Source organism: Falco rusticolus, chromosome 8 (genome assembly GCF_015220075.1).
Source record: "Falco rusticolus isolate bFalRus1 chromosome 8, bFalRus1.pri, whole genome shotgun sequence".
NCBI lineage: Eukaryota > Metazoa > Chordata > Aves > Falconiformes > Falconidae > Falco > Falco rusticolus.
Window position 1 is genome coordinate 60279612 of NC_051194.1, and position 15138 is coordinate 60294749.

Below are 15138 nucleotides of genomic sequence, written 5' to 3' on the forward strand. Positions count from 1 at the left end.
AGCTGGGCTTGTATGGGTCTTCAGTGGGTCTGGATCCAGTGGCTGTATCACAGTCACATCGCTGACCTTCCTGCCCTGTTCTGTGGAAACCCTCAGAGGTGATTGTACTTGGTATGGTTAGTAGAGCTGGATCTTGAGAATGAAAATTAATCTCTAAACAGAGGAGCTCTGCTACTGATTTGTAGTATTTTACCTATATATGATTTATAGAATCCCCAAAACTCCAGATTTTTTTCCCACTTGGCAATTGCGTTTTTTTGATCAATACATACGGACAGAAACATTGTCCAGATGTAAGTTATTATAATGAAATATTAGTCTTCATGAAAGTGAATACAGTATTGTGTCTTAACAAAATTCATGAAACAGTAGCAAGATTAAAATTCCATAGTACAGCCTGAATTTTATTCATACCATGTTTGTTTGTTTATTAGGCAGTATTACAGTGTGCCTCTAGGCATGAAAAGGCAATGCACACCTTAAAGAACAGACCAGAATGTCTAGCAACAGCCTTAAGAAAAGAAAAATTGAACTCTCCAAATGAGTCCATCAGGCTTTTACCCTCTGTAGTACTTGATGGGAAAGCGAACGGTTACAGGCTTGAATGTGTGTTTGAGTCAGACACGCCTGTAATATGCAAATAAGAAGGGATGTCCTTATCTTTCTCTCTTTTTACTAAGTATAAATGTTTAATAATCATAAAGGTTACCAAATGAAAGGATACCTCATAGGTTTTTCATTTCATTTGGAAAGGAGGGACTGGTTCAAACCCTAACCTTGCAGGAAGATGCTGATGAGCTGAAGTTAAGTTATTATAAAAATTACTGCTTCGAAGGCTGTGGAGTAGCAGTGCAGGTTTTTAGTATATAATGGTTGCTCCTTTGTACAGCCAGTACTACATTTGGACCTTTTTACAGCAGAATTGTGGTTAGAGACCATTTAGAAGCAATATCTTTATTTAGTCAACTGTTTTGCCAAGCATGATGACATCACCAGAACTCGGTTGTAGTTGTCTTTAAGTGGAATAGTATGCTGGCCAAAGCCAGCAACAGCAGTCTGCTGCAGAGCACAAAACACAAGGTCCTCATCGCAGTCCCATCCCGAAATTGGGCGTTACTGCAGGTGTCGATCTTGCATCATCACTCAGTATAAGCTGTGACTTTGGTCATCTCAGCAGAGAGAGGTTTTAACTAAGAAAGCGAAGGAGAGAAAAATCAAAGATGGGACACGCATATGAACTGAGAACCAGTTTCAAACAGGGACAGGGGAGGAGACCAGTTATTGACTGAGAAACGAGCACTAGCATCAGGATGGTATTTAGGGAAGAGAAATTTATTGAAGAATATGAACAGTAAGAAGTCTAACTAGTTTAGAGTTTCTGTAAAGATAAATTTCACCCATTTTAAAAGGTCAAAGCAAGCTTTAGCGGAAGGAAGGGGCTGTACCTTACCTTCTCCCCCGGTCGGCTTACTGCGTGCCTTGCTGCTCGTGGGGCAGGCCAGGCTGGGTGCATTTACCATGAGAGATGACCTTGGCCTGTTCATCCGTTGCAGGGGTGACCATGTCCAATTTAGGACAAAGCTAAATACTGTGCTTTAGTGGGAGACAGAGATACAGAGAGAGCCACAGAGATCTGGAGTGAGGTAAAGTGTGTTATTGCCTGTACCCAACTGGGAATTTGCGCTTCCTCCCAGTGGGAGTGGGTTTGCTTAAAACTGTAGAGAATTATAATATCTGTGTGAAATGCAGCTGTGGTGGTGGGAGAAGTGATGCTTGCTGATTTCTTAGAGTTCATTACTGTGATGGAGTTGAAGATGAGGAGGGAAGTGGTTTTTATCTAGTGTAGGTGGAATTTGAGAACACCCTCCCAGATCCACACAAATGCTACGAGATTCTTCTTATTTCACAGGAACTCATGGGAGTCGTGTACTTCAGCGGTGAGACCTTGGGGAAGAATGGTGATGGCATCTAGTAATACTGCGGTTTAGGCTTTGTGTTGCTGAGTATCTGCAGTCAAGTTGACCCAGGGATCCTTAAACATATACAAAGTTGAAAGAATGTTACGTGGAGTGTTGTGTTTCTTGTAGGTAGCATCCAGATTCTACTTTGCTTGAAAGTTTTGTTTGTTGGAGATGTTCAGATTTAATCCTATTAATAGCTTTGGTTCAGGGATAATTTTTGAGCTTCTTATCTAAAAGTGTTTTATCAATCTAATATAATATATTTTTTTAGTATGCCTTAGGCTTATCCTTACTTTATGTAATGTGATTTGCAAAACAAAGTTGGAGTATATCTGGCTTTAGCTCACTGATTATAGCTAAACAGGCTTTTGTAGTGGAATGTGTTTAGCAAATAAAAATCTGAGAGCTTTTAAAATTTCAGAACAAAATTGAATTTAACCATCTTAAAGGTATTAGGCTTGCAATAAATCTGTATCTGATTATATGGTTGAGAAACCCATCTAAAATCTTTAGAAGATATTTTACATCTTGCTAAAGGATTTTTTCCATTGTGTAAGTACCTATACAGTATCTCTTTTTTAGATTAAAATACGCAGTGATTCAGAAATTATTTCTATATAATCTATTTTAGAGATTGATAATTAAATGTAGATTAGGAGTTTGGTGGTCTTGGTTTTTTGTATTGACTCCCTCACCTTTTCCTGGATACAGTCTACTTACTTATATTTAAAACCTATCTGATGATTGAAATTTCAATTGATGTGCTGTATATAACTTTCTCTACCATCTTACCTCGGATAAAATAAATGCTGAAATGTTTCTTAGTTTAAGCAGTAGATTGTATACACAGTTTTTCACATCAATTGTTATTCACCACCTGGGTCTAATGGTGATTAGGATTTTTCTTAAAAGAAAGTTTGTCTCTGTGGCAAGGGCAATTTGAGATAATGGCAAGGAAGTGGCTATGGATGCTAAAAATATTGTAACTTCACTCCTCCGTGCATTGTGCTGTGCAACTTCCAGTTTTGCACTTCTTTATCTTCTTTCCTGGGTTACTCCTGAGAAAGGAAGAAATATCCAGGATGAAGCTGGGTGATGCTTCTAAAATCTTACTGTGTCTTGCATTGACCAAGCCAATTTTCTTTTAAGGTGGCTGTGAATCTCCCTATGTGATGCCATTGCGATGTGAGTAGTGATGCTGGTAGAACCTTGCAATTTCCAGTGAAGCTCATGATGCTAAATCCTTGCATTGCTTCCATCCACAGGGGCAGTCATGGTTCATGTCATGGTTGGCTGGATGCTCCATGCCTCTAATTAAGGACAAAATTACAGCCAAGGGTAGATGATAATACTGTGTCCAACACTTGAAGTGTAGCCAGGAGCAGGGCAACAGTGAGGTTCTTTAAAAACCATGATCCACTATAGAGAAACACTATTATAATTTCCAAAGTAATAGAATCATAGAATGGTTTGGGTTGGAAGGGTTAAAGAGTTAAACGTTAAAGATCATCTAGTTCCAACCCCCCTGCCATGGGCAGGGACACCTTCCGCTAGCCTGGGTGGCTCAAAGCCCCAGCAAACCTGGCCTTGAACCCTTCCAGGGATGGGGCATCCACAGCTTCCCTGGGCAACCTGTTCTAGTGCCTCACTACCCTCATAGTCCTTATATCTAATGTAAATCTCCCTTTTTTTCAGTTTAAAGCCGTTCCCCCTTGTCCTGTCGCTACATGACCTTGTAAGAAGTTCCTTTCCAGCTTGTCTTGTCAGCCCCATGAGGTACTGGGAGGTGCTGTAAGGTCTCCCTGGAGCCTTCCGTTCTCCAGGCTGAACAACCCAGCTCTCAGCCTGTCCTCACAGGAGAGGGGCTCCAGCCCTCTTGATCATCTTCATGGCCCTCCGGTGGACTCGCTCCAACAGGCCTCTGTCCTTTGTCTTATTTAGTAGATAACTTGGACGTTTCCCCACCTCCCCCATTTTCTTGAGCTTCATTTTCTGCATTATTCCACTTAGTTTAGTTACTTGGCTTATTTTCTTCTTTGTTTTTTTCCTTTCCTTCTCTTTTATCTATCGATTTGATGTTATGACACGGTCATAACATAGAATAGCAGAGGATGAGAAATGGTTGTGTGGTTTTGTTGTTTTTCTTTGGGTTTTTTTTTTGTTGGTGTGGTGTTTTTTTTTTTTTTTTTTTTTTCTTAAACCATTGAGTTCTGTACATGGAGAGAGTGCTGTAGGTAGCATGCAGGGGACAGAGGCATTGATTCAGATGATGTCCACTGTACCTTGATCCACAGAAGTTCAGGGTTGCGGCTGGAGGGTCCCATGTGCTCCAAGTGGTTCTAATCTCAACTGAGATACAACGAAGTATTAGGGAAATCCAGACTGGGGCTGAAGAACTGTGCAAGGCTGTGCTTAGGCCATTAAGGGTGGCAAAAGTGGTTTTATCAACAGTGCTTCCAAGTGTAGGTCTGTGAAATAGTAATAAACAGGAAACTTTTAAGAAAAATCTACGGGGATGCGCTGTTACAGCCCAGCAGAGGCTTGGTGATGGGAACTTTGTGGTCAGACAGCTTGAAAGCTCAGGGAAGGAGTTTCTGTGAGGAGTATGTGGCAGCCATGTTCACTGTCTGATCTCAGAAGATACTAAGAGAGGTAAGAATTCCTCAGTTTGAATTATGTAAATTCAGATTTTTGGGCAAAGGTGGTGGGTCAGATCACAGCTTTTTCTGGAAGCATGATGGAGTTTTTGCCTTCAGACAGATTCACTAATGTTAGTCTTTCATGTTGGCGACTGCTAGTTCTCAGCTTGTCCATCCTGATGTGATTTTTTTTTTTTTTTTGTTATTGTTGTTTGAAGCCTTAATTAGAAGTGACATGCTGCAGAATATCTGGAGGGTCATTGTGTCTTCTGAAAGTGTTGTCATATCTGATACAGGAATCCTGTAGGTTGAAATCACTTCCTTAACCTTTCTTTAAATGGTGCTCTATGTGTTTTAGTTGTAAGCACTGTAACTTCTTCTTTACTAATCAAATGAACACTTGATACATATTCATGTGCAGATGGCAGGGGCTAATTCTGAACCCTGCCAGTCCTTAGCAGTTGGTTGAGTGTCAATGTACAAAATTCTCTAGCTTTAATAATGAAGGCATTTTGATCAGCAATCCCGAATGTTAAGGAATCACTAGATATTGATATAATTTCTATTAATGAGTTTTGGTAACAGCAGCAATTAAAGTTAATGCATCTAAGGTATCATAAGGTATCAGTTTTATCCTTTGGGTAATTTCTGTACTGAGGGTATTTCTCGTACAAAGTGATGTCACTGTCATTTGCTCCAAATGTGACTGTATATCAATATGTGAACACTATCTACCTTATGTTAAGAGATACTAGTTAGTTGGGATTGAGTATTGTATGTTTTGGAGCTCTTAATATGTTTTTATGTACTATTTGGAAAACTTAAAATTATTTGGGGTGGGTTTCCTACATAAACCCAGGACTGAGGAGTTTAAATTGTATTTTGATGTTCAGTGCATTTGCTCCCTACTTTCTGTCTGGATGCAGAGTAAAAGTAGTTTATTATTGGGAAATAATATGGCCATTTAGAAAACTGCTTAGGCTACGGTATTTGTGTTGGAAATTTTATTTTCTGGGCATAAGAGTTCTGTTTTCTCTCTATACCCATTTGTGGAAAGAATAAATCATCATAAATCATGTTTTCAAGGGCTGCGATGCTCAAGTTAGGTTGTTTCATGCAGCTCTGGGCTGCATGGATTTAGGCAAGCTGTCATCTGTAACCTGGCCTTATTTTAAAAAAAAAATTATAAATCACAAGCCTAATCAAATTTTTATTACCAGATAAAATAATTTTTTTTCTTTAAAACTGGCCCCAAATGGGTAACTTGTCAGAGTGCTTAAATAAAAATTACCATCAAAATAGAAGGGAAAAAAAAGCAGAGTATGTGCTTCCTTTAATCAGCTTGAGTTAAGCAGACTGCAGGCTTACAGAGAAAGATTTCAATTCTAGTTTTGGTTGTGTTTTTATAGGACTGCTAGATTTAGAGAACCTGCACTGGAAAATCAGTCTGTCCAGTTGCTCAAATATAGTGATATATGAATGTTCATCTCGGAATGAGGAGCAGGTGTCAATCAGTTATCTGGATTTAAATGTTGAAGCTGTTGTAAATCTGAGAATAAAGTTTAGTGCTTGCTGAAAAGTTCAGGTTTAATCTGTATGATGCCTTGGTTTCTCAAACTTGAAATGTCTGAGGAGGGCTGTGAGGCTGAATATAGGATTGTCTCTGCTGTGCAGATGTTTTGAAGTCCTGTAAAAAAGAGAAGAGAAATGATGAGGCTTATGTGTTGGCTATTTCAAAATAATCTTGTGTATTGCAATTTGGACTTCAGTAAAGCCCGAAAAACACAGCTTTTTCAGGAGTGAATAATTAGTGTGATAGGTCATGGAACCTAACCACAGCCTTATATTTCTGTTTGCCTGTCAGCAAAGTGGAAAACTTTTCTGGCATTCCTTATTCAACACTCAGCTTTGTTTACTTAACATACTGAGCACAAGAATGTCCTTTTTGAGATGTAACAGCCATGTTTCCCAAGGCTTAGAGGGTGGGGGAGTCAAGTTTAGCATAGTCATTTACTGTAGGTTCTCCACCTTCCATGTCTCCTCTAGCTCCATTTCCAGCTTTATGTCTGTCTTCAGACAACGTTTATAATCACTCTTTTGTTTTCTGACTGTGGTAACAAATGATGTCTGGAGTACATACTGAAACTTGGCTTGGTACAACTGAAGTGTTCGTTCGGGTTTTTAGAATTACTTTAATCTCTGTTTGTTAGTGATGTTTCATGAGGCCTCCCGTTAAATATTTAACAGCTCTTCTTAAATGTTTGACTCATGATTTTACAGTGATATGTGACTTTCCTGCCTTTACACAAAATTTCCTAGTTGGAGGGATGCATTTGCAGTATGCCCTGAGGGCACCATTGATGTCTCTTGCTGTAGAGACTGCTTCTTGCTGCATGGCAAGTGTGATACCTTCTGGGCTCATTTCATCTGCCTCTGTTAATTCTGCAGTGGTGATACGTTCGGGGCTGATTTAATCTGCCTCTAGTTCTGCAGTCGACGTGCATGGGCAGTATTTCTGGGTAGTGCAAGCAATACTTTGAACTTGCCAAGCTATAGCAGCTGTATGGGAAACCGTGTTTACCAAATGGTAAATCCCACACTGCAGAGGGTTACAAAATAAACCTTTTTTTACAATGAAGAGGGATCCTGTGGGAATAAATTCAGCGCAGTGCAGAACAGCTTCAGAGGGCAAAGCTGCTCTTGAAGGCAGAGGTGTTTTTACTGTCAGCGAGGAACTCTGATTCTTGGCATCCTCACACGCCTGAGTCCACAGAAAACAAAAGTGGTCTCGCATGAGTCATGTTGAGCGAGAAGCCATACTATAATTACATTATAAAGTGAACAGAGGAAGGAGTTCTGAATCCCAGCTCCTAAATCAAGAAGCTTGTGTTTCGTGATTGCAAAACGGCTTCTGAGCCTTGCATTGTTCTTCTTGACTCATCCCCACTCAAACTTTTAAAGAGGAAAGGAATAAACAGCTGAAGGAAAGATTGCTTGCCTGCTTTTGAGGCTTTTCTGGGACAGTATGGCTAAGATCAGCAACTGAAGTATAAAACGCAGAGAAATTGCATATTGCTACTCTATGCATGTATACACACACACAAGTGTATATGCTTGCATGTATACATACTCCTATTAATTCCTCAAAGACATAAGTAATTTACTGCCTTATGCATGTTTTTTTTGTTTTGTTTTGTTTTGTTTTAGTGAATTTGTGGTGTTCCGGAGCTAGCATGTGGAAAAGCTTTTTAAAAGTCTCCACAGGAATTAAAAAAAATCTGACAGTTGAATATTTTGGGTTGGATTTTTTTCATTGACTCCATAGACATTTAAAAATTTCTCATCACGCTGTCTTCTATCAGAATATAAATATTAGCGGGTCAGTGACTTGTTCTTGTTTCTGTGGCATCTAATATGTGTTAGTTGTCATGACAAGCTTTGGTGTTTATGTTTGCCAAAACACTTGCAGTATGTGTATCAGCAAGTCAGTTTGTATGAGAATAAGGGGGTTGTATGTGTGTAAAGACTGGTTATTGAGGAAAAAACCCGTCTGATCATTTCTTAGGTAATGAACTCTAGGCTGGTGTTCATTGTAAGGCAAGGAGCTCTGTATTAGTTTTCACAGTAGAACTGTATGGATTTCTTATTTGATAACTGTTTTGATTCGGTTTCTAACAAATATTTTTGTCGAAGGTTAAAATTAATGAATGAGGTATAGCAGTAAAAGAGTTCTATTCATGCATGGTACATACACAACAAAGCATATTCTAATTTCTCTCAGCTTTCCCTACTTAATTTGTCCTCCAAAATAAATACCTGCTACCAATAGCTGAAAACTCCTGTGGGTGTGTGTCCGATTTTTCCAGGAGTGTTTTGCTTACTCATTCAGCTGGGTGCGCTCGCACCATCTCCATTTTCCAGGTCAGTAATTGAGGCACAGTTAGGTGACATTTAATGGTCAGATAAGAAATAAGCATAGAACCGTATCTTAACTCGCTAGTCTGGCCTGATTTTTAGGCTTTGTTGTTCTTTTATGTTTTTATGAAAATTTCTGTTGTCCAGCACTCCTGCAGCATGTAAATAGTCATGTTTTTTACATTGGCGATTTATAGTGAGAATAATAAAAAACAAGCAGAAAACAACAAATCCATTACATTATCAAGAAAAAACAAAATATGAAATGTATTGCCTGAAACCAAAAATGGGTTCATTAACTGTTTTGTTCATTCTGGCAGTTAGATCCCTCCTTGTCACAGGGCTGAAGGCAAGTTAGTGAGTCGTAGTTGGCTTGTCTGTGCTGAGCAGAGTAATTCACATTAGCCGGTAACTTTTGCTAGCGGACTAAAATGCCGCTGTACTCCTTCCCGGGATCTTAGGGGAGTAGGAAGGAATGGTGTCTGCTGAGTCCCGCAGCTGCTGGCCTGCCAGGGGTGATGCACTGCCGGAATACCTGGTGAGACAAGTGAAAATGTGTGTTCTGAAGATGGCTGTGCTCTGAATCGGTTTTAAGCATCCCGTGTTAATGTGTTAAAACAATTCATGTGTATCCTTAACTGGATCTGCTGCCTATCAAGAAGCTGTAGGGTAAGTAGGATTTTTAGAAAGATTGCATTTCTTCAGTGTGCCTTTGGGTCTTCAGGGTGTGGTCTGATTTTGGGATTTCTCTGCCATTGTGAGGAGGCTTTACTTGCTCTAGTCAGAGATAGTCTAACAGTTATTTGGGCATAAATTAAAATGTAGGAATAAAATAGTTGTTGCATCCTGTGATAGGGCTGTATGTATTGCTCATTTCTCTAGTCTTAGACGTCTTAAAATACTCCTGGGATAAATTTCTGTCATACAGAGGAGTTAAGTGATACTCCGCTTTGATATTTCTTCCCTGATGAAGAATGCCTGCATCTTTGGTTTCCTCTTTGCAAATAGATTCTTATTTAAAGTGTGAGAAATGACTATATCTACTCTAGGAATTTAAGAATTTCAGTATATTTTTCCCCTAGTCTTTTCATTGTATAGAGGACAATGTGATTTTGAACTAAAGTCAGAGCTTGGCTCCCTGAGAAGCCCCCAAACATCCAGCTCACTGAATTAAACTTATGAGGAGAACTTGGCTTAGCAGATTTTGATTTTTGTACCAATTGGCTTGCTCATTTTCTTTCCTTGAAAGCTCTTATGACCACATCAAAGTTCTGAAAGCTTTCCCACCCCCAAACTTTTTTAAATAACATGTGGGCAGCAAATTATTTAGATAACCCTTGGACTTGTCAAGAGGTTTTTTTTTTACTTGAATATAATTGCTGTTACCTAATCCATGTTCTAGCTGCTTCCTTCCTTAATGTGCTGTAGCTCATTATTTTATGGAACTGCTGTAAAGTTTATATTGCAAGGTGGCTTGTAATTCTTTTCAGTACTTCAGGTTTGCTTTCTCTCTTCTGTCACCCACCTTAGACTTTACTTTAGGCCTTTGCATGTTAGCATTATGATTTAGTCAGGATTATTTCACATCACACCACAGATCCAATGCTTTTTATAGAAATCTGTATTGTCAGCATTACTTTATGTGTATGTAAGTAAGCCCAATTGTAATATGAAATAGGTAGATGCTAAAGTGCTGAGACAGAAGGCTTTTAATCCCATCTGTAAAATAGCAGGTTCTTTTTTACATCGTTTGGACCGGAATATCTATAACAGTAATTTTCATGACCCTGCAAAAAGAAGAAGAACGTAAAATATTTTGCAGAAAAAAAGAGGAGCGTATTAATCTCATTTAAAATCTGTAAGAATGTAATAGGGGGATGCATTGATGAACTGAAGAAGATAGATAGACAGGGATGGGTGTAAACAAAGTTGGAAAGGTGAGTTTGGGGAGGACTGATTGCTTAGCTGGGACTGTTCGGGTCTGTGGAGACTTTCCTTTCATGTGGATTTAAGGTTTGGGGTTTGGATTTTTTTTTTTTTTAATACTATAATCAAGATAAATGTATTTGCACCAGATGCGCCGTGTGTGTCTACTATGACAAGTCCGGCTATTCATCCAGGAGTTTTCAAAGAGTGAAGTATAAATGATTTGGAACATTTTGCTCTGAGATGATGTCAAGCATACTGTACTTCCCACAGATTTCATAGCCTTGCCTGCTATTTGGTGTCTTACAAAATTAGCATCGCTTCTATTAAGCTATAATTGTAAAGAGACATACATTTTCCCTCTCTTGAAGGTAGAGTAAAAGTGGAATATTTAGGAACAACTTACACTACATAGTAGGACTTTTACAATTTGGGATGTATTCTGGTGGCTGAGTTTCTTACATGTGCTTCCCTTCCCATGTATTGTTCTAGGACGGGGTATTACTGACCTGTGCATGATTGCCAAATCTTTTCCATGTGTAAGTGAAAAAATTCTTTAAAATTTTTACATATAGTGACCTTAAAAATATTTTAATTACAACAATCAGAAGGGTAGATGAGGAGAGGTATCACTACTCAATGCTGCAAATACTGTTATGTCAACTACTTAGAGTAGAGCAGCAGCTCTTCAGCTTTGAGACAAATTGTTGGCGTCTGTACAAGAACAGAGCACAGCAAAGGGACTTCGATGTCTTTCTCTGGTAATTCCAGTTCAAGAACTTCCCTGTGTGGTTTCTGAAATGTCTGTGCCTTGAACATAACCAGTGAATTGCCTTAAGTTTCTGCTGCACATGCGATTCCTTTTACTGAGACCTGCTCTATAAATGTAATACTTGAAATATTGGTTGCGGTGACTGTGAACAGTGCAGTATGAATGGGTTTCTGAATAACAGTTTCCTGGCAGGCAGCTATGTCAATGGCTCCAGGCACTGTAGGATGAACTGCAAATTAGCAAAAATGAGTAGAGCCGTTGGGTTAGTGATTCCCATTCATTTACTGTGAAAAATACAGTTGGAATACTGTGACCTTATAGTTACAAGAGTAAGTCGGGAGAGGCAAGTAAAAGTGTTTGTTAAGCAGTGTTTGAATCTCATGAATGAGGTGTCGATCTAGGTGTGGAAGACACTTAAATATTTGTTTCAGACTTGTTTTCTGAGTTGGATCCTGGGTCAGTAGACAAGAAAATGGATGCTGCCTTTAATTCCAGAGTTTGCAGAGGATTTAGAGGGCTGCTGCTGTCTTCAGGGAGACAGGAGGTGCTTGGCTGTGCAGGCTCAAGTAGAGCCACAAAGTCATTACATGCCGAGTAGCCTAATGGTTTTATCTTCTGTCTTGGAATATCAAACTCTTGAATAGTACAGATTTGGGTTAGAAACAAAAAATCTGAAAAAGTTGAAATTACCACTTCTTTACCTTTTGCATTATGTTTTTTTGAAGAAAAAAATTAATAAATATAGATCACTCTGAGGGTATGGCATTTGCTTGTTGAGTTCAGTACTGTCATGATGATGAAATGGTACAGGATGTATTTCACATTACATCGAGGGAAAAAAAGTCTTTGTTGTAACTCCAGAATGTATTTTCTTATTCATATGACCTTCAGCATTTATTATCATGGTATTGCTGTAAAGGCATGGTAGAGGCAAGTGAAATAGGTGAGTGTGATGTATTGCATAATTACTAAAATTGACACACATTTTGTTTGGTGGAGTAACAAGGCAGCAAAATTATAATGTTGTGGTGCAGTATACAGCCTGTTGGAAAACGTTTCTCATGTATTAGCACTCTGCTTTTACTCTACGAGTGTACTCTATCATTAGTCATACTTTTGGGGTCTTTTTTGGACTTGGCTTACCAAGTTGCAGGAAGACCATGAAAAGCAGAATGTATTCTTGCTAATTCACAGAATCACAGAATGGCTTGGGTCAGAAGGGACCTTTAAAGGCCATCTAGTCCAACCCCCTGCAGTAAGCAGGGGCATCTTCAACTAGATCAGGTTGCTCAGAGCCCATCCAACCTGACCTTGAATGTTTCCAGGGATGGGGCATCTACCTACCACCTCTGTGGGTGACCTGTGCCAGTGTTTCACCACACTCGTAGTAAAAAATTTCTTCCTTATACCTAGTCTGAATCTACCCCCTTTTAGTTTTAAACCATTACCCCATGTCCTATCACCCCAGGCCCTGCTAAAGAGTCTGTCCTCATCTTTCTTATAAGCCCCCTGTAGGTACTGAAAGGCCGTGATAAGGTTTCCCTAGAGCCTTCTCTTCTCCAGGCTGAACAACCCACCTCCCTTAGCCTGTTTTCACAGGAGCGGTGCTCCAGCCCTCTGATCGTTGTTGTGGCCCTCCTCTGGACCCACTCCAACGGGTGAAGGACTGCGTAATATGATGAATTTTGGTTGTGTGGGGTTTTTTTTTTCTTTCTTTTTTTTTTCCTGCTTAAAGTGGGAAAAAAAAAAAAAAAAAAAAGCAACCATGTCAGGGAAAAGAGGAATGAAGTAGAGAAAAAAGAAATGAAGGAAAAGAAATAGCATGCATTCATATTCCTCACAAAGATGAGTTTTTACACTAGGGCAGCAAAAGATGAACAATGAAAGGAACGTATAGAAGGTGCAGCCATTTATTCATTTCATGGACCAGGGAAGTAATTGTCCCTTGCTGACTAGGTAAAACTATAGGTCTTGATGTCTTGATACTTGAGAGTTAACAGATCCAAGGGGATTTAAGGGAATAATATGTCTAAACATCTCAAAGTGAACCATCAAAAAAATCAAGATTTAAATTGGTATGGCTAATCTGAGCATTCAGTAAAGAGGGTAAGAGTATTTTAAAATCCTCTGTGAATATCTTGAACTGGAGAACATCAAGGGGTGATGGCCAGGGTGGTTACTTACGAGGGACCAGGTCACATGCCGATCTCTGGTAAAACTGGAATCGGAGCAAAAACAGATTTTGGTGGCTCCTCGTTCTGCAGGAGAGTGGATTGAACTTCCTTACGTTGAGGCAAGATGTGGTACCATTTTTACAGACGCATTTTGTAGCATCTGTGGGAGTGCAGTATTCTCTTTATTATTATGAGACTACAATTCAATTTTTCCGTAAAGGAGCAGATTTGGGTCTAATGCTGCATGCTTTGTGCATCTCATATTTAGTGGAATTTAATTAATAAATGGTCAAGCTAGTGTTCTCTGTGTTAAATGGTTATTTTGTTGGTGTAAAGCAGTTGTTGGTGAGGAAGTTACGGGGAAATATTTGAATCAGAATTTCTATCTGAAAATACAGTTCTGTGGCTCCCAACATTTTAGCTGATTTAGACCTTTCCAGCAGAATTGTATTAAAATGTGTGAAATATATTTCCATTAAGCTGTTTGTACTAATTTTCTTAAATTAGGAAAATAATTTCTGTGCTTTGGTAATACACTGGTTCACAACTAATATCTGTCATTGTTTGTTTTTATTCTAGTACATACGAAACTATAAAGCAGCAGTAACAAAGGTTCAAAAACGTTGACAAATGAGTGATCTATTCCACATCAGAATTAGTGTCCGCTGTGTACCTTGGCAAGAAATTTGAATGCAGAAGGGTAAGCTGTTTTAATTCTTGCTGTGAACTGCTTTACAGGAAAAGGTTATGCACATACTTGAATTTTTCTTGGTCGAGTAGAGGGTTTTTTTAAGACTGGAATGAAAGATTCAAGGTAGATTTGTTTGTTTGTTTCTTTTTCATTTAAACTGCTTGTAACAAAGCCAAAAGCCTCAGTTTATAGACATTGTGGGTTAGAGAGGTGCTGCTGTCTGTTTTCCCCCATTAAACAATACCTCTGACGTGAAGTCAGCTGCTGAGGGAGGACCAAGCTGTTGACCCAGAGCTCTCGTGGTCTAAGTAACTGTGTTTCAGAGTTGGCTTTTCCTCTTTTTTGTTTTGGTTTTTTTTTTTTTTTGGGCTTTTTTATGCCCCTCCCATCTCCACAACTGATAACCCAGTGCTTAAATTGAAAACACTGCTACAGTGCACTGAAGCTGCAGTCTCCTTGCTTCTGTTTAGAGAGGAAGGCTTGTCTGGATAAAGGAAAGGCAGTAGCTGTGAGTTTCCATTGATTTATTGGAAAAAAAGGCAAAATTTGGGGGACTTAAAATGTTAGGGAGAAGAGTTTATTTATGGGGAAGTGGTTGTGTTATACTTGTCGAATCATTAAATTAATGTTTTCTAAGTGTGGGTAGGAAACTAGGAGCCTCTGGAAAATTGAATGTTTTGTTTAGTTCAGTGAAAGGAAGGTAAGCTAAAACTAAGTAGCAAATTTTTATTGTTTTGAGGTGAGGATAAGAAAAAACATTTGTTAGCAATCTAGTGGTTAACGAAGACTTTCTCCTGGCTTGCTTATTTCAGTTGCAGCGCTGTGCTTTAGAGCAAGTGCATCTCACTTCATTTGATTATAAATCCCAAAATCCATTGAAGTACCTCTGAGAATATGTAGAGCTGAAGTCAGATTAGGCTGAATCAGTCTGTTGATGCTGCTCCTTTCCCAAAGGTTACCTTTAATCTGGCACTGAGAGCTATTGCTATGATGTTGTAGCCTCTTCAAAGTACTTGCATGATTTCATTACTTCTCAAAACCAGATCACTAGTGTGCAGTA

The 15138-nt window shown here is 39.0% G+C and overlaps 1 protein-coding gene across 5 annotated transcripts in view; it reads left to right on the plus strand.

Annotated features, from left to right (window-relative positions):
* GULP1 (GULP PTB domain containing engulfment adaptor 1) overlaps window positions 1-15138 on the plus strand; it is a 162838-nt gene that overhangs the window by 41264 nt on the left and 106436 nt on the right. For 4 of the 5 annotated variants that reach the window (XM_037398261.1, XM_037398259.1, XM_037398263.1 and 1 more), the window contains exon 2: window positions 13967-14087. The exons of the other annotated variant lie outside the window; for it this stretch is intronic. The gene's annotated coding sequence lies outside the window, so the exon portion shown is untranslated. The remainder of the gene's footprint in view (window positions 1-13966; window positions 14088-15138) is intronic. 5 annotated transcript variants of the gene reach the window in all.